The sequence below is a fragment of the Bos taurus genome, chromosome 14 (genome assembly GCF_002263795.3).
Source record: "Bos taurus isolate L1 Dominette 01449 registration number 42190680 breed Hereford chromosome 14, ARS-UCD2.0, whole genome shotgun sequence".
In the NCBI taxonomy this organism is placed as follows: Eukaryota; Metazoa; Chordata; class Mammalia; order Artiodactyla; family Bovidae; genus Bos; species Bos taurus.
Genome location: NC_037341.1, coordinates 10,683,209 through 10,701,228, shown reverse-complemented (window position 1 = coordinate 10,701,228; position 18,020 = coordinate 10,683,209). Strand labels below are relative to the sequence as shown.

Here is an 18,020-nt window from a genome sequence, read left to right as displayed (position 1 = left end):
ATTTTAATGATCATTCAACTTAAAAATGCATCACTTCAATAAAATTACATTCTTCCTCCCCTATTATACGGCACTGAAATAAATACAAAAATCTCACAACAGTGTTGGGAATCATGTAGCAAAGATAGTGTTATTCATATCTTACAGATAATCTGAGAATATTAATACTATCAGGAAAGAGCAAATCAGGACTTAAATGTTTTTGTCCATACATACTAAAATTTTACACGGAGACTCTACCAATAAGAGCACAAGTCAAGAACTCCCTGGCGTCCAGTGGTTTGGGACTCTAGGCTTTCATTGCTGAAGGCCTGGGTTTGATCGCCGATTGGGGAACTCAGATCCCACAAGCCCTGTGGTGCAGCCAAAAAGAAGAGCACAAATCAACAAACTATAAAAGTCCACTTCAAGATGTAGCCAATCTCCGTTTTCATTTAAATCAGTGCCTTTAATTCTCCATTACCCACATTAAGAACAGAAAAATGGCATAAACAATCCCAAATATAGAAATATAAGAAGCATTACTATAAGCAAAGCTAATGGAGGTGATGGAACTCCAGCTGAGCTATTTCAAATCCTAAAAGATACACTATTAAAGTGCTGCACTCAATATGCCAGCAAATTTGGAAAACTCAGCAGTGGCCACAGGACTGAAAAAGGTCAGTTTACATTCCAATCCCAAAGAAGAGCAATGCCAAAGAATGTTCAAACTCCCGTACAATTGTGCTCATTTCACACTGCTAGCAAGGCAATGCTCAAAATCCTTCAAGTTAGGCTTTAGCAGTACGTGAACCAAGAACTTCCAAATGTTCAAGCTGGCTTTAGAAAGGCAAAGAAATCAGAGATCAAATTGCCATCATTCACTGGATCACAGAAAAAGCAAGAGAGCTCCAGAAAAACATCTACTTCTGCTTCACTAACTATGCTAAAGCCTTTGACTGTGTGGATCACAACAAACTGTGGAAAATTCTTAGAGATGGGAATACCAGACCACCTTACCTGTCTCCTGAGAAACCTGTATGCAGGTCAAGAAGTAATAGTTAGAACCAGACATGGAAAACGGACTGGTTCCAAATTGGGAAAGGAGTATGTCAAGGCTATATATTATCACCCTGCTTATTTAACTTATATGCAGACTACATCACATTGAAATTCATCATTGGATGAATCACAAGCTGGAATCAAGATTGCAGAGAGAAATATCAATAATCTCAGATATGCAGATGATACCATTCTAATGATAGAAAGCAAAGAGGAACTGAAGAGCCTCTTGATAAGGTTGAAAGAGAAGAGTGAAAAGGCTGGGTTGAAACTCAACATTCAAAAAACTAAGATCATGGCATCCAGTCCCATCACGTTATGGCAAATAGAAGGGGGAAAGTGCAAACAGTGACAGATATTTTATTTTTCTGGGCTCCAAAATCACTGCAGATAATAACTCCAGGCATGAAATTAAAGACACTTGTTCTCTGAAGGAAAACTATGACAAACCTAGACAGCATATTAAAAAGCACTTTGCCAACAAAGGTCCATACAGTCAAAGTTATGGTTTTTCCAGTAGTAATTGCATGGATGTGAAAGATGGCTCATAAAGAAAGCTGAGTGCCGGAGAATTGATGCTTTGGAATTGTGGTGCTGGAGAAGACTCTTGAGAATCCCTTGGAAAGCAAGGAGATCAAATCAGTCAATCCTAAAGAAAATCAACCATGAATATTCACTGGAATGACTGAAGCTTAATAGGGTTAGGGTTAACCTACTGGAAGCTCCAATACATTGGCCACCTGACGCAAAGAGCCGATTCACTGAAAAAAGACCCTGATGCTGGGAAAGACTGAGTCCAGGGGGAGAAGGGGACAGCAGAGGATGAGAAGGTTGAATGGTATCACCAACACAATGGACATGAATCTAAGCAAACTGCAGGAGACAGTGAAGAACAGGGAAGCCTGGTGAGCTGCAGTCCAAGGGGCCACAAAGAGTAAGACACAACTCAGCAACTGAACAAAAACAACAATCCCAAGTAATAATATCTGGGAATATGACATTTTTTTTCCTGGTGTTTTCTGAAACTGACCTCAGTATTCAGTGTAATTTGGATTATCTGAGAACATGCTAATTTACAACTGAGAGAAAGATTCTGGGGCACAATGTAGACAGACACAGTGATAGGTGTCTATCAGTTTAGATTTAGCACAGAGCTGACATAATGCGCCGACTAGAACACATCAAGTAGAGATTACCCACAAGGCAGAAAATGACTGTACAGGACTGAAAGCTTCAGAATGCTGTATACAACAGTACCAGACATCATCTTTTCAAAATAAACTAAAATAGCTACAGAAATATATCTCTGCATTAGGTCTTCTACTGAAATAAAATCACCCAGTGTCTTTGAAAATAGCCATTCTCACCCATGGTACGTACCACAATCAGGATGTGGGGCGTGTCACAAGAAATGGCGTATAGTTAAAGGATCAAAATTCTAAGAATGATTTCCTTGTTTAAAAAGTTTTACAAATGTCACTCATTTGCATTCCAGTATACTTGTGTGAGTGGGAAAGGGGTGAAGTTATAGCCAGTGGACAGGAAATTATAATCCTGTATAAGCTCACAGTAGCTCAGACCATAAAGAATCTGCCTGCAGTGCAGGAGACCTGGGTTGGATCCCTGAGTCAGGAAGATCCCCTGGAGAAAGGAATGGCAACCCACTCCAGTGTTCTTGCCTGGAGAATCCCATGGACAGAGGAGCCTGGTGGGCTGGAGATTCCCATGGACAGAGGAGCCTGGTGGGCTATAGTCCATGGGGTTGAAAAGAGTCAGACACGACTGAGCAACTGACATGTTAACACATATGCTCACAGGCAGCAGAGAAGAGTGAACATTATCCATCCCGTGTGGCAGGTGAAAACGTTTGGAGACTCACTGTTTTAAGTAAGTATGCCTTCTAAATATACAACATAAAATACAGGACCTCAAATTAGTACTTTGAAATACTTTTAGTGAAGACTACAAGTCGCAGAGGCCTGGGCTGAAATGCCAGCCTTCTTGATCCTACTTGGGCAAGTACTTGGACAAGTTACCTAAGCAGTTTGAGCCTTACTTTCCTAATGCTATTTAAGAATTAACTAGGAATTAACCTACACATTGCAGGGTTGTGTGGAGAATGTGGCACAGAGGGGTTCACTATTACAGAGTAATAATGAAGGGCACACACCCAGTCCTCTATCTCTGTGTCCCTTCAGTTACCTAACCTTAGTTTCCTAGTCTGCAATCCTACCACCTATTAGAATTAGGGTGTTGTAAAGATTAAATATCTTACAACACTGCCTGGCAAGTAGCACACACTAGGTACGTGTTAGTTACCATTAACATCATTATCATCACCACCACTGAAACGTTAAGTCAACATTGCCACATTATCAGATTCGTCACTTTTCTACTATATGAAAAAATGCTCCTTGAAAAATTAACCTTGTTTAATGAACTGAGTATAATATAGGATGAGCTCACACACTCAAGAATTTTTATGCTGATTTTTAGAAACTTTAAATATACAAGAAATTATCTGAATTACCATTAGTCATGAATGTTGACAAGCTACATACATCAAATATCCATTTTCAGTGAACATATCCCTTCACTGAACTAAAGCATATCACAAACTGATGTCTATTGTAGTTTCTCCCCAAAGATTTCAAAGCATTTAAAAATAATTATATATAGCAATCCTCAAAATGTACAAGTTACCTGAGAAAACTGCATCTGAGAGCAATCAACATCTTTCTCTAAAACTTTTGCTAATTACAAACTGATGTTACAGTCTAACTGTTCCAAACCTGCCATTCATTCAATTAGTCAGAACATTTATTGCATATCCACTGTGCACCAGGCAGGCACTGTGCTAAACCCTGTTATAGCAACAGAAAAGGAAAGACCAAAAGTAACAGTGGGCATGCCACTAACAATATAATTAAGTATTCTGAAATTTTGTTTTCCTTAAACAGTGAAAAGAGCAAATTATATGTTCTAACAGTTGAGTGCATCAATAACTAATGAGTTAAGTAACCTCATAAAAGTGACAGTACAATATTTTCCCCAAGGAGACCAGGATTAAATGAAATAAGCATCTGTCTCTACTGCTCAATTACTTACTAAGGTAAATGACCACTTTAAATGAATCAAATAACCTCAAGAATGACACTTTTTCACCCATTTGAAGGGGAAAGTTTAGAGAAATAAATCTTAAGTTTGCTGTTAAATGTCACTTGGAATCTATCAGAAATAAACTACATTCACTCAGTTTTACTCAGCACCTGAAACTGTATTTTTTGCTGGGGCGACTAGGGTCAATTTACTAATCATGCCTTCCTTTGACCAACCATTTTTTCTTAGGTGAGAAAAATCTAGCCTTGATGCAATTGTCAAATAATCCAGAATTCATACTTTTTATCCTCCATTTTACAAAATGAGATTTTTCTCAAGTAGCTACATAACTGTATAATTACCCAGGAAAATTGCTCTGCAAAAAAAAAAAAAATTACTTTACTTGACTCCAAGTAAAGTAATCTTAGTGCTTAAAGTGGTCATCCAAAACCTGACAGGGGACAAAGAGCCAACCACATTTTTAGTACCTACCTCGCCAGAAGATAGGGCTGTTAGACAAATGCTATTAATATTGACAGCAACTGTATCAAACTGACAGGAAGGAAGGTGCACTTCAGGACTAAGGACCTTCCTTGGAGTTCATTATTATGAACTATGAATGTCACATTAGAAAAACTGCTGTCATTTCATTTTATGAATGCTGAATCAGGCAGTTTTAGTTAACTGCAACACTTTACAAGCAGGCTATCAAATAAGCCCCAATTACCAAGTTGTTCCAGACACAGAGGTTCTGTTTCTATTATTAAGTATAATTAAAGAATTGAAAGGATCAGTTTATTTTTCTTGATACATTAGTCTAAAACGATTTGCAATAAGTCTCTGGACACCCAAGTGACTGAAATTCCTTGAGCTATACAAAACACTCCTCTGGAATGCCAGTCTTCCAAATGGCAAGACTATAAGAACACACAACTGATACACATTCTCCACATTACACATGAAGGAGTAAAAAGATTTCAAACTCAATAAATTTACGGGGGGTGGGGGGAGAGAAAGTGGAAACAAATGTCCCAAATCTTTGTCTTCTCCAGGATGGCATTTTGTAGCAGAGCAAGAATTCAGGCATTTATTTCATCAGTATTCCGCACACTGGGGGACATTCAGTAACTGCTGGTGACAGATGAGCCGAGAAGAAGCCTCACCAACAAACAGTATTAACAGGTAATGTTGCAAATCAGTCATGGAACAGAGGGAGAAGGAATGTGGAGGAGTTGAAAGAGTAACAATCTTCGGCCAAATTTTACATTCAGAGCAAATCACTCACACACTCCTCCGGCGGGGCGGCGTGTTTGGTGTGACCCAGAATAACCAAGAGGAACACACACACACACAGCAAGTGCCACTTCCACTACAGTTTGACAGTCATGCATTTGGATAATTATAGTAGAAACGTATGTTTTGGAAACACAGCTAAGACCACACCCTAGGACTGAGAACTGGGACTTTAAATGCTACGGATCAGAGGTCCACGCAGCACCTGAGTCGGACGGTCTTGTGGCACAGGTGGAAGGGGTCGGGGCACCAACTTCAAGGCAGGTGACCAGGAGGGCCGCGTGTCCGGGCGAGGCGTGGCGGAGTCCGAGAGAGAAGGGGGTGTGGATCCGGGGACCAGCACCGGGAGAGAGGGAGGGAGGGAAGGCGGCCGCTGGGAGGAAAGGGAGGTGGGAGCTCCGAGCCGGGGGACGACCATCGACGTGGGAGGGGGAAGCGCCCAGGAGCCAAAGGTCACGGGCGGAGGCAGGACTGAGCACGGGAGGGGACGGCGAGCACACGCGCGGAGACGCGAGTGGAAGGAGGCAGGGGCGGAGAAAGGCAGAACCGAATGAATGAGCGCCGGGGCGGCCCGGGCGCGGAGGAAGGGCCCGGGGCGCCGGCGGAGATGCCGCCGCAGCGCCGGGGGTGGGCGCCGGGGCGGGCCCCCGGCGACGGCGGTGGGGGCGGGTGCGGGGGACGAGGAAGCCCCGCGTCGGCTCCACCGCGCCCGCCTCTCCGCCAAAATGGGGTCGCGGAGCAGGCGAGCCAGGGGTGTGAGGGAAGGGGAGAAAAGGGGAAAAAAATAAACCACTCACCCTCCGCGCGAGCCTCCAGGCGCTCTCTCTCAGCCCCGTTCCTCCGCCCTCCTCGAGCCGCGGCGGCGGCTCCTCAGCGGCGCTAGGGGGAGCCCCGGGCCCGGAGCGGGGCAGCGGCGGCGGCGGCCGGACCGGGAGCCCCTCCGCACCTGCCCCTGTGGCGGAGCCGCGACGAGCCAGGCGGCGGCGGCAGCGGCGGCGGCGGCTCCTCCGAGCGGGGAGGGCAAATGACCCGGATGTACAGGGTAACGGCGAGGAGGGGGAAGGGGGAATGCCAGGAAGTGAGGGCGCCGCGGACCTGTCCGGCCGTGCGCATGCGCCGCGCGCCCGCCCCGCAAGGTAAACCCAGTCTTCCTTCCCCGCCCCCTTTGCTCCAGCCCCTCCCCTCCTAGGGGGCGGGGCAAGGCCGGAGACAGGTGGTCGGGAGGACTCCGCGAGGAGAGGAAGGGGGCGCGGCTACCTTCTCCGCGACCCCGCCCTCCTTAAAGGGGCAGAACCTTAAAGGCCGAGATGGCTTCTGGGTGTACCCGCGTCTTGCATCCTTCTCATTTTACAGATGGAAAAACTGAGGCTCAGAGGTGACAGTGACCTGCCTCAGGCCAGTAAGCTCAGAAATGGTAGAAAGTGGAACTCGAGACTCGCAGATCTGGACTCTGCTTAACCCATCAAAGTCGGGCACGCCTTTCCCTCTCCGCCAGGTGCTGATTGAGTCTTAAACTCCCAGATACTGCAGATGCGCTTGGCAGGCTCCCCAGAGCCGAGAGGTACACCGTTATCGCCTGCGATGGTATCATGGAGACGCCCTTGGGAGGTGTTAAATAATCAGTCTGAGAACAGAGATCAGGCGCCACTTGAGACTTGCATGGTGCTACACAGAGCACTTTCAGATAAATGAGACTCTGTTCTAGGGTCTGGTCTGGGTAATGCTATCTGATGGACAGAGAAGTTGGATGTGGTAGAGGGCGCAGCTTCATTTTCCCCAAATTCCCCTTTCACTCTGAACATAAAGGTTCCCGCTTTACTTAGAAAACAAGAACATCCCATCTAGCTAGCTCATCCTAATACCGTTATGAAACTCTCAGATTTTTTTCATTAATGCCAAAGTGTAAATAACGATCACATCTCCCAGGGGTATTTTCAATTTGACTGCTAAGCAGATAGTAACTATGAAGGTAAATGGTCCTAAACATTTTGAGGTCAAGATCTCTATTGAAAATCCCATAAAAGTATGCACTTTTCTCTCCAGGTTAATGTATACAGGCAAACGAACTGCACACAATTTCAGGAAATTTTTGGATCCAGGAAGCCTATCTATGAAACCCTGATTATGAACCCTTGTTCTAGTCAAATAGGTAAGATCCCAGTAGTGATCTGGGCCTTACCATAGGTAGCCAAGCAAACACTCCTTGCCTCAGATATAGAAGGCAGCACTTAACCATATGTAGCTTTCTGTCTTGCTCTTGAGTTACATGAAGACCAAGTGATATTGGCCATATTACAAAGAAATGTGGTTAAGAGCGTCATGGAGAGAGCAGGTGGCTTTATCAAGGCACACACTAAGGGCAAGAGTCCTAGGCCTCAAACTTTTACCTTAATTATCTTACTTAAGGATGATTTGGGGGTCTTACACTGTATCCACTATAATCTTCATCAATTTCAATGGAACACAGGGCGCTGATGTTTTGCAAACACTGATGCTAACAGAACAGTCTCCACAATCCAAGAACTCTGATCCATTTGTCTGATACACGGATACCTACTCTTAAATAACTCTGGTCCATATCGACCCAACATCCTCTCTTTGAGCCAGAGAAAGGGTTCTTACACCTGCTCAGTCCCTTAGATACGAGCTGCCAGCAACCACACACCTGGAACCGAGTCTCCCATGGAGAGGAGGAGGAATCTTGTCTGTAATATCCTCAACACGTGAACATCCAGTTTAGCTCAAGTATCTCCAATTATGTGGAGCTCATTATCCTCTAATTGTGAGGAGCCTCTTTTTTTAATTAATTATTTTGGCCTCACTCCACAGCATGTGGAATTTTCTCAAATGGGGACTGAACCCTCACCCCTGCAGTGGAAGCAGGGACCACTGGACCACGAGGGAAGTCCTAGGAGCCTGTTCTTTTACACTGATCAGAAATCTGATGCCCATCAACTGTCATTCATTGGTCCGAATTTTATTTCTGCAAAGTGACAGAGACATGATGCTGGCCTGGAGGAGCTTACAGACCAGCAAAGAAAACAATCCATTTGATGAGTGATAACTGTAAAATAGAGGATGAGTCCCAAGAGGAGTATAGACTGCTTTTTTCAGAGACACCTTTCTCCTTATCAGCCTACACATGTTCCTGACCTGTGTAAGCTCTGCCACTATCCCATGTGGGAGGTCCTGAAAAAGGGGACAGAAAACAAAAACCTAGGAGAAGTGATGAATTTACTCTTCCACGATCCCTTCTTCATCCTTCTGCATAAATGTAATCACATTTCAGCTGTGGTCAAAGTCTCAGGTTGAAAAAAAAACAAAGGATGCAAAAAAAGATGTTTACATAAAAGTACTAGGCTCTAAAGATGATTTAACCATGGTGGCTTGTTAGCATTTTTTTTTTTTTAATCCTTAGTCTATGTGTCAGGCACTGTACTAAAAGCCTTTGACTTGCATTTCCTCTTTTGCTTTTTACAAATTCAGTCACTGAGTCATTCAATCAACACAGTTTTGCCCCTCTACTGTGTCCCAGGCACCATGGGACACAGGGTGAAGTCAGTAAGTCATGTGGCTCTTGTCCTGGAAGGGCTCAAAATTCAGTAAAGGGAAGGGCCGTAACCCCACAATTACAACACGGCATGATTCGTTCTAATTTCAGAGGGTGGAGCAACTAACTCTCCCTGGAATGGCCATGAAGGCTTCAGAGGATAAGCTTGGTCTTGAAGAGATGGGGGGAGGGCCAAGAAGAAAAGTTACATGGGCAGAGGAAGGGGAGGTCATGACATGCTTGGGGGAAGACTGGGTGGTTGGAAAGGACCTCCTCAAACACCATCCTAAGGAGTCTGAACTTGCCTCCTGAAGGCAACCACCAGTAAATAAAAGCTTCTAAGCAAGGGAGAGACATAATCAGATGTGTTTTATACCAAGATCACTCTGACCACAGTGTCCAATGTGGACTACAGTGGGAGAGACAGTGGAGACCAGCAGACCAGAGAAGCTGTTGTGAGGTCCAGGCGAGACATAGTAAGAGCCTGTTCTAGGAAACTGGCAGTGGAGAGAAAGAATGGACAACAGAATTGAGGTATTTACTGATGTATTATAGAATCTACACATGTTTGTGACTAGTGGAATTTAGGGGAAGAAAAAGCAGAAACTGTGGGTCATGACCCTGCAGTTCCTAGCTTCACAGATTAATCTGACAGTGACACCATCCAATCCCAAACCTTTCCAGTTTTCATTCCTATTCTCTTCCAACCTTTATCCATGTAAATGAACACTGCTTCAGTTGGTATCTTCAGATATGTGCAACTACCTCCTAGTATCTTTTCCTATTTTTCCAGGCACATTTATCACTTTAAGGCTGCAGAATATTTCATCATGTTGAAATTGCTCTGTTTCCTTTCAGTTGCTAAAGGTCCACACCCTGCACGCCTGGTTCACCCTGGACTCATTTGACTCTGGGCATTTTGCAAGGGATGAGTTGAGCGAAGAAAGGGAGGCTTTAGGTGAAGGGTATTGGAAAAGTGTAGCCTCAAGGGCAAGGAAAGCTGCAACTCTCATGGGAGACACTTGAGCAACCCTATTGCATGTGGAAATTACAAAGCTGTCGAAAAGAATGTATCGACCATGGGAATCCTAATGTCCACTCTCTATGGCAAAGCTAAACAGTGTATTAAAAAGCAGAGACATTACTTTGTTGACAAGGTCTGTATAGTCAAAGCTATGATTTTTCCAGTAGTCACATATGGATGTGAGAGTTGGACCATAAGGAAGGCTGGGCATCAAAGAATTGATGTTTTCGAACTATGGTATGGAGAAGACGCTTGAGAGTCCCTTGGACAACAAGGAAATGAAACCAGTCAATCCTAAAGGAAATCAACCCTGAATATTCATTGGAAAGACTGATGCTGAAGCTGAAGCTCCAATACTTTGGCCACCTGATGTGAAGAGCCGACTCAATGGAAAAGACCCTGATGCTGGGAAAGATTGAGGACAGGAGGAGAAGGGGTGACAGAGGATGAGATGGTTGGATGGTATCACGGACTCAACGGACCTAAGTCTGAGCAAATTCCAGCAGACAGTGAAGGACAGGGAAGCCTGGCGTGCTGCAGTTTCATGGAGTTGCAAAGAGTTGGACATGACTTGGTAACTGAAGAACAGCAACAGTTCTCTATGGCCTAATCCATCTCATCCATTCACTCCTTCATTCATTATTCCCTCTTGGAGCAATGCGTTCTTGTGAACCACTAGGCAATAATGCAGAGCTAAAAGCACCAGGGAGCTGTGGATTTAGCCCCGCCAGGGTTTGACGCCTGTCCTACAACCTTCACAGGTTAATCTCAGAACTTCAGTTTCCCCACAGTTTGTTCTAAAAATTAGTTTAGATAAAGTTTGCTCAGTACTTGGGACAGAATTAAGCCTATACTCCAGTATTCTTGCCTGGAGAATCCCATGGACGGAGAAGCCTGGTAGGCTACAGTCCACGGGGTCGCAAAGAGTCGGACACGACTGAGCGACTTCACCTTCACTAATTATTTTCAGTCTTGGGTCCTTCCCTCTGCCTCCTGGCCTCCCAGCAATTTCCTCAGTTTCTGAGCTTTCTACAGGTGACAGTGCAGGTGCTCAGAGCCTGAATCTGCCAGAGTGAAGCAGGGCACTCACTTCCTCTCTCTAACCTTCTATTCCCCTTCTGTGAAATGGACATAAAAACATACTCACAGGAATGTTTCAGTGCTCTTATAAATGCTGTATAGGAAAATCTCCTTGGACTGAAAGACCAAACCAGTCCATCCTAAAGGAAACCAACCCTGAATATTCACTGGAAGGACTGATGCTGAAGCTGAAGTTCCAATACTTTGGCCACCTGATGCCAAGAGCTGACTCACTGGAAAAGACCCTGATGCTGGGAAAGATTGAAGGCAAGAGAGGTGGATGACAGAGAACGAGATGGTTGGATGGCATCATTGACTCAATGGACATGAATTTGAGCACGCTCCAGGAGATGGTGAAGGACAGGGAAGCCACAAAGAGTAGGGCACGACTGAGGGACTGATCAACAACAGGAAAATGAGTTCAAAACCCCAAAGTACTCTGTCATTACTATTACTGCTATTACAGAATAGACATCACTGTTTTCTTGGTTTCTCCCCACTAAAAAAAAATGATAACCTTAGCATAAGTTCCATGGATTTTAATCGATGGGTCAAAGGATCTGAACATTGCTATGGTTCTTGATTTTTACGGTCCAGTGGTACTTAGGAGGATTCCGTGAATAGCTGCTGCCACTGTTAACTCAAATACACCACCCAGTATGTTTAAGCACCAAGATTATAGCTTTTGTTGACTCTGTATCGAGTCTTTGTCCTTAATCTAACTTTCAGGGACTTCTCTCAACCGCTCATCCTCCTCTTTGAGGAATCAGTGGACACTGAATCCCTGAACAAAGAGGCACCTTCCCAGATATTTCCACCACAGCCCAGGCTGAGGATGAAGAGTCATGGGTCATGCCTTACAGAGACGAGCACCCACCCAATGTGTGAGTTTAATGAATGCAAAAGAGGATGGGGAAGGAGGCCTGGGAATCCCTGCTGCTGCTGCTGCTGCTGCTAAGTCGCTTCAGTCGTGTCCGACTCTGTGGGACCCCAGAGACGGCAGCCCACCAGGTTCCCTCGTCCCTGGGATTCTCCAGGCAAGAACACTGGAGTGGGTTGCCATTTCCTTCTCCAACCAGGCTCCTCCATCCATGGGGTTTTCCAGGCAAGAGTACTGGAGTGGGGTGCCATTGCCTTCTCCGGGGAATCCCTGAGCAGGGCTCAAAGCCTATCTAGCATCAAGGATGACATCAGAGCTGCTCCTCAAAAAGAACCAAAGAACAGACTCAACAGTTCAAACCCAATACATTCCTGTGATTTAGCAAAACATTAACCAATCTCTCAGAGGCCATAAAGTTATCCGTATGGCCATATGCCCCCAGAGTTACAAGGTGTATCCCTAAGTCTCCTCACATTTCCAAGTGCAACACAGTGCTCATACTGGGCAGCTGCAGTTCAAGTTTCACCATCCCTCTGAGTGACCTGCAGGAAGGCAGCATCTGCTGGCCCCTCCCTACGCCCTGAATACACTTGCCATGCAGCTGCGTCTCAGCCTTCTCTAGGGTCACTCCTCAAAGTGGTCCCGCCATTCCCTCCTAAAGTTGACCTTCCCTTCCATATTCCCTCATATGTCACTGGCTTTTTTTCCCCCATTCTAGCGCTTACCACAACCTGTAATTTTTTTATTTTTGAGCTTAAAAAAATATTTTAAATAAAAAAAAAAAAAGACTTTCAACACAAGGTCAGCTCAGTGAAGGCAGAGGCCAAGGCTACCCTGCCCATTCCTGTCCCTACACCTGGGTGTGCCCACCCAGCTCCTAGAAGACCTCAATAAATACGTGGAAAGATTTAAGGTGTTAAAATTTGAGTTAAAAAAAAAAAGAGGTTTCTGGCTTCCTCTACCTTTCTTTCACTCTGACTATATGAACAATATTTACATGTTGATTGCAGAAAAAATCTGAAAATTCAGAGGAGCAAAAGGAAGAAAATATAAACACCCCATGAGCTAACCTCCCAAACCATGTGGACACACTTCCAAATGTTTTTACTATGTCTATATCTATGTAAAGATAATGCATTGACTTACATAAAAATGGTTCATATTTTGAATTGTCATCTGCTGTGTTTCATCTCATGATCTGTCTTGGTCATCTTTCCTTAACAAAGGTACTTGAGCAACTTGTTGTTAAAGGCTCTATAATACATACATGCGGGACCCTGTGCCACTCCACAAAGCATTTAACAAGTTCCCCAGTGTTAAGGTAAAGGGTTGGTTTCTTCAATGTCAACAAAGGTAACACGCTGTAATACAGCCCTCCCCTCTTCACCAGCCTCCTCTTTTCCGTTCTGTGTTTGTATTGCTTTCGAGCTGTATTTCTACAGAAGTCTACTCCCCACCGTCCATTCACCACCTGGAGTCATTAGAGTCCCCATCAACTAGAAGCAAAATTGTTTGCAGCCGGAAAAGCTCGAGTATGACGAAGCCAGGACAACATCGAGGAGTTCATTTCAGGAATAAGCTGCTGAAACAGGCGACAGAAGCAAAGAACGTGTCTTCTTGTCAAGATTTGAACATAAAAAGAAGAAAGCAGAGACTTCATACATCTTCACGTCTCCTTCCCAGACCCTGTTCTATGGCTAGGTTTTTCCCAAGAGGGATGGGCTGGTCCATGGAGTTGACTGATGTTGTAAGCAGTCTGTGGGCCAAAGCCTGTGCCCCACTTAGAGAAGAGCTGGCTACAGGAAAGTCTATGAGGACACGGAAGCGGATGCTGGCCTTTCCTACAAACAGTTCTCTCAGTCCCCTTGTGTGGTTCAAGAACCTCTTGGCATTTTCAGCTCAAAAGTCACACCCTCCACAAGAAAAGATCTTCCCCTGCCCACCTGGAGAAGCAGACCCCGCTCCAAAAGGACCCCTCAGTGTTCCAGTGTGCCCACAGCCTGACCCACCTGTCCACCCCCACGGCGGCCAGGTCGCCTTGTGAAGATGCACAGGCATAGGAAGGGGTCACGGAAGGTGGGGCTGAGATGTCTGAAAGTCAGATCCAGAGGGATGTAAGGGAGAGGAAGGGCTGGGTGAGCCATCCATTCCCAGGCCTCACCCCGCTGTGACCCAGAAACCCAAAGAGAGGTTGATCTGCTGTCCCCCCACCTTTTATGGCACCCCCACAGAGGCAGAGGAAACTATGAAGGAAGAGAATCCCTTGTTGGTTACAACTATCGTGACACCGTTAATCCGCTATACTCCAATATAAAATAAAAAGTTTTTTAAAAATTAAAAAAAGAGAATCCCTAATTGTGTCAAGGGTCACTAATTTATCGATGCCATTTAAATAAGACTGTGTGTGAACTTACAGTTACCAAAAGAGAAGGCGGGTGGGATAAATTAGGAGTTTGGGATTAACAGATGTGCACTACTACACATACAATATATAAACAACAAAGACCTACCTGTAAGTAGGAACTATAAGAACGATGGGATTCCCTGATAGCTCAGTTGGTAAAGAATCCACCTGCAAAGCAGGAGACCCTGGTTCGACCTCTGGGTCGGGAAGATCTGCTGGAGAAGGGATAGGCTACCCACTCCAGTATTCTTGGGCTTCCCTGGTGGCTCAGCTGGTAAAGAATCTGCCTGCAGTGCAGGAGACCTGGGTTTGATCCCTGGGTTGGGAAGATCCCCTGGAGAAGGGAAAGGTTACCCACTTCAGTATTTTGGCCTGGAGAATTCCATGAATTGTATATAGTCCATGGGGTCACAAAGAGTCAGACATGACTGAGCAACTTTCACAAGGAACTATATTCACTACCTTGGAATAACCTATAATGGAAAATAGTCTAAAAAATAATACACACACATGAATCACTGCACTATACACCTGAAAGTAACACAGCATTGTAAAGCGACTACTGTACGTGTGCCTGCTCAGTCGTGTCCGACTCTTTGCAGCCCCACAGACTAACCCGCCAGGCTCCTCTGTCCATGGAATTTTCCAGGCAAGAATACCTCAGTTTGAAAAAAAAGAGATTTTTGTATGTGTTTTCCAGAAATATCATAGTTAGAGGAAAGAGAAACGAGTTTGGGTTGAAATCTGGTAATGACAGAAGCAACTATTACCACCAATACCTCTGATCAATGGTTTCATTTTGGCTGATTTCCACTCATGTTCTAATCCAACCCGTATAACAACATCAAGAGAAAGATTTTATTGCTTCCAGTTCCAGAGAAGGCAATGGCACCCCACTCCAGTACTCTTGCCTGGAAAATCCCATGGACGGAGGAGCCTGGTGGGCTGCAGTCCGTGGGGTCACTAGGAGTTGGACACGACTGAGTGACTTCACTTTCACTTTTCACTTTCATGCATTGGAGAAGGAAATGGCAACCCACTCCAGTGTTCTTGCCTGGAGAATCCCAGGGACAGGGGAGCCTGGTGGGCTGCCATCTATGGGGTCGCACAGAGTCGGACACGACTGAAGCGACTTAGCAGCAGCAGCAGCAGCAGCAGTTTCTGGATAACAAAATTCCAGTGAGGTACAAAAAAAAAAACGTTAAGTATTTTGCTGGAGGTCAAAAAGTTACTAAGAGATGAAGCCAAGATTAGACCCCAGGCTCTAAAGCTTTTGACATGCATGAGTCACTCAAGCTTCCTTGCTTCCTACTTGCCCCTTTCTTTCTACAAATATTAACTTAAATCTCTCAATGTCCAAGCTTCATCTAAAATACTAGATGACTCAACTTTTTTTTTAAGATTTCTTTTTTTATGTGGACCATTTTTTCTTTAAAGTCTTTACAGAATTTGTCACAACATTGCTTCTGTTCTATGTTTTTATTTTTTGGCCACACGGCACATGAGATCTTAGCTGCTTGACCAGAGATCAAGCCTGTACCCCCTGCGTTGGAAGGTAAAGGCTTAATCACTGGACAGCCAAGGAAGTGCCTATACTACTCACCTTTAATAGGCACAATAACCACCTAATTCACTGCTATTGTCAGGGTTAACTAAAATAACAGATGGAACAGGAAATCCTCCATAGTCAACCACTTTTTACTCTAAAAACAGCAGTGACATACAACTAAATCTAAGACATCCCTGGTCTTGGTAAACTCTCAAGTGGTTAAAACAATTATATGTTACAGATTATTTATTCTGAGTTTTGAAATTTGCGGTTTTAGTATTCAGACTCAGAAGGCTGTATGTCACAGTGGCTGAGAGCTCAGACCCTGTACTCAGAGTCTGAATTCCTCCCTCCATTCTCTCATCTGTAAAAACTAGGAAAGTAAGGGTATCTATCCACTGTCAAAATGATGTTATCGCAAGTAAAGCAGTTAGGGCGGTGCCTGGCAAAGGTGGTGATGGTTTAGTTGTTGAGTCATGTCTGGCTTTGCGGCCCCATGACTGTAGCCCACCAGGCTCCTCTGTCCATGGGATTTCCCAGGCAAGAATACTGGAGCAGGTTGCCATTTCCTTCTCCAGGGGATCTTTCCCACCCAGGGATCGAACCCATGTCTCCTGCATTGCAGGCAGATTCTTTACTGATTGAGCCACCAAAGAAGTCCTTGTTTGTTATTATTTCTAATTATTAATTAACCTCCTACCTTAAGGTAGTATTTGCATAAAGCTGCCTGTACTAGCATTATGTATAATAAAAACCAGAAATAAGTTTCCTGCAACAGGGAAACAGCATAGTTGAATTTGAAAGAATTGTCTTTAGAATTAATGAAAACTAATTTAATAACAATTTAAAAGCTTCTGCATTGCCACTTAGGGGCTGGATAATTTTGAACAAGTCATTTCATTTCTCTGGATTTGTTTCCTCACTTTGAAAATGAAGGTTCTACTCTCAAGGACTTTTAAGTCCTCTCCAGATTTGAAGTTTATATTTCTAAGGTTTTCAATAAATTATAATCCATCGATATCAAGGATAATAAGCAACCCCTAGGAAACGGCAACCCACTCCAGTGTTCTTGCCTGGAGAATCCCGGGGACGGCAGAGCCTGGTGGGCTGCCGTCTATGGGGTCGCACAAAGTCGGACCCGACAAGTGACTTAGCAGCAGCAGCAGCAGCAGGTACATAGAGTGATAGTGGTAAAGAACACGCCTGCCAACGCAGGAAACACGAGATGGGGGTTCAATCCCTGGGTCAGGAAGATCTCCTGGAAAAGGGCATGGCAACCCATTCTAGTATTATTGACTGGAAAATCCCATGGACAGAGGAGCCTCGCGGGCTTTAGTCCATGGGGTCTCAAAGAATCGGACATGACCGAAGCAACTTAGTACACAGCACGTATGTACATGCAAAGATGGTAGCAACATGAGACAATATTTTATAAATTAACAATCCCAACCTTCTTTAACCCTACTTTTGTTCTATGATGTTAATTACCTCCTAATAGAATTTGTACTGTGTTTATCATGAATCTCTCTGAATAAGGCAGAAGCACCAGGACAACAGGGATGCAGATCTGGTCTGTTCACTGATCTGTTTATCCCCAGCCACTAGAGCAATGCCTGGCACACAGGAGCTCAATTAACATCTGTTGACTGAAAAACTGTGAATATTAAAGAGCAAAGTACAGAGACTTCCCTGACGGTCCAGTGGTTAAGACCCTGCGTTTCCAACGCAGGGGGAGCAGGTTCCATCCCTGATAGAGAAACTGAGATCTGGCAAGCTGTGTAGAGTCACCAAAAAAATTAAAAGAAAAAAAAAAAGAGCAAAGCACAGGAGTATATACATAAAATAGAATGCCACTCATATAAAATATCTACCCTCATGGGGAAACGGCAGATGGGATCAGAGAAATTAAATCTCAATGACAACATGAGAGTAGGGATGAAAGACTTTTATTTTCCTTCAATGTTCTGAATAAATGTATCTGTTCAAAAAGACAGCATTAGAACAGAGAAGCATGTAAAGAGAGAAAAATGAAGGCGCAATGGAAGACATGTCCAAGGAAGACGGCAGCAGACCCGAAGGAAGGGGCCAAAAGGGCTTAAG

At 44.5% G+C, this 18,020-nt stretch overlaps 1 protein-coding gene across 12 annotated transcripts in view; it reads right to left on the bottom strand.

The window, feature by feature from the left end:
* The window catches only part of CYRIB (CYFIP related Rac1 interactor B), a 147,762-nt gene that overhangs the window by 77,912 nt on the left and 51,830 nt on the right, over positions 1 to 18,020 (bottom strand). Inside the window, exon 1 of one of the 12 annotated variants that reach the window (XM_025001482.2) lies at positions 6,231 to 6,277. The exons of the other annotated variants lie outside the window; for them this stretch is intronic. The gene's annotated coding sequence lies outside the window, so the exon portion shown is untranslated. Of the gene's footprint in view, positions 1 to 6,230; positions 6,278 to 18,020 lie in introns of those variants that run through there. 12 annotated transcript variants of the gene reach the window in all.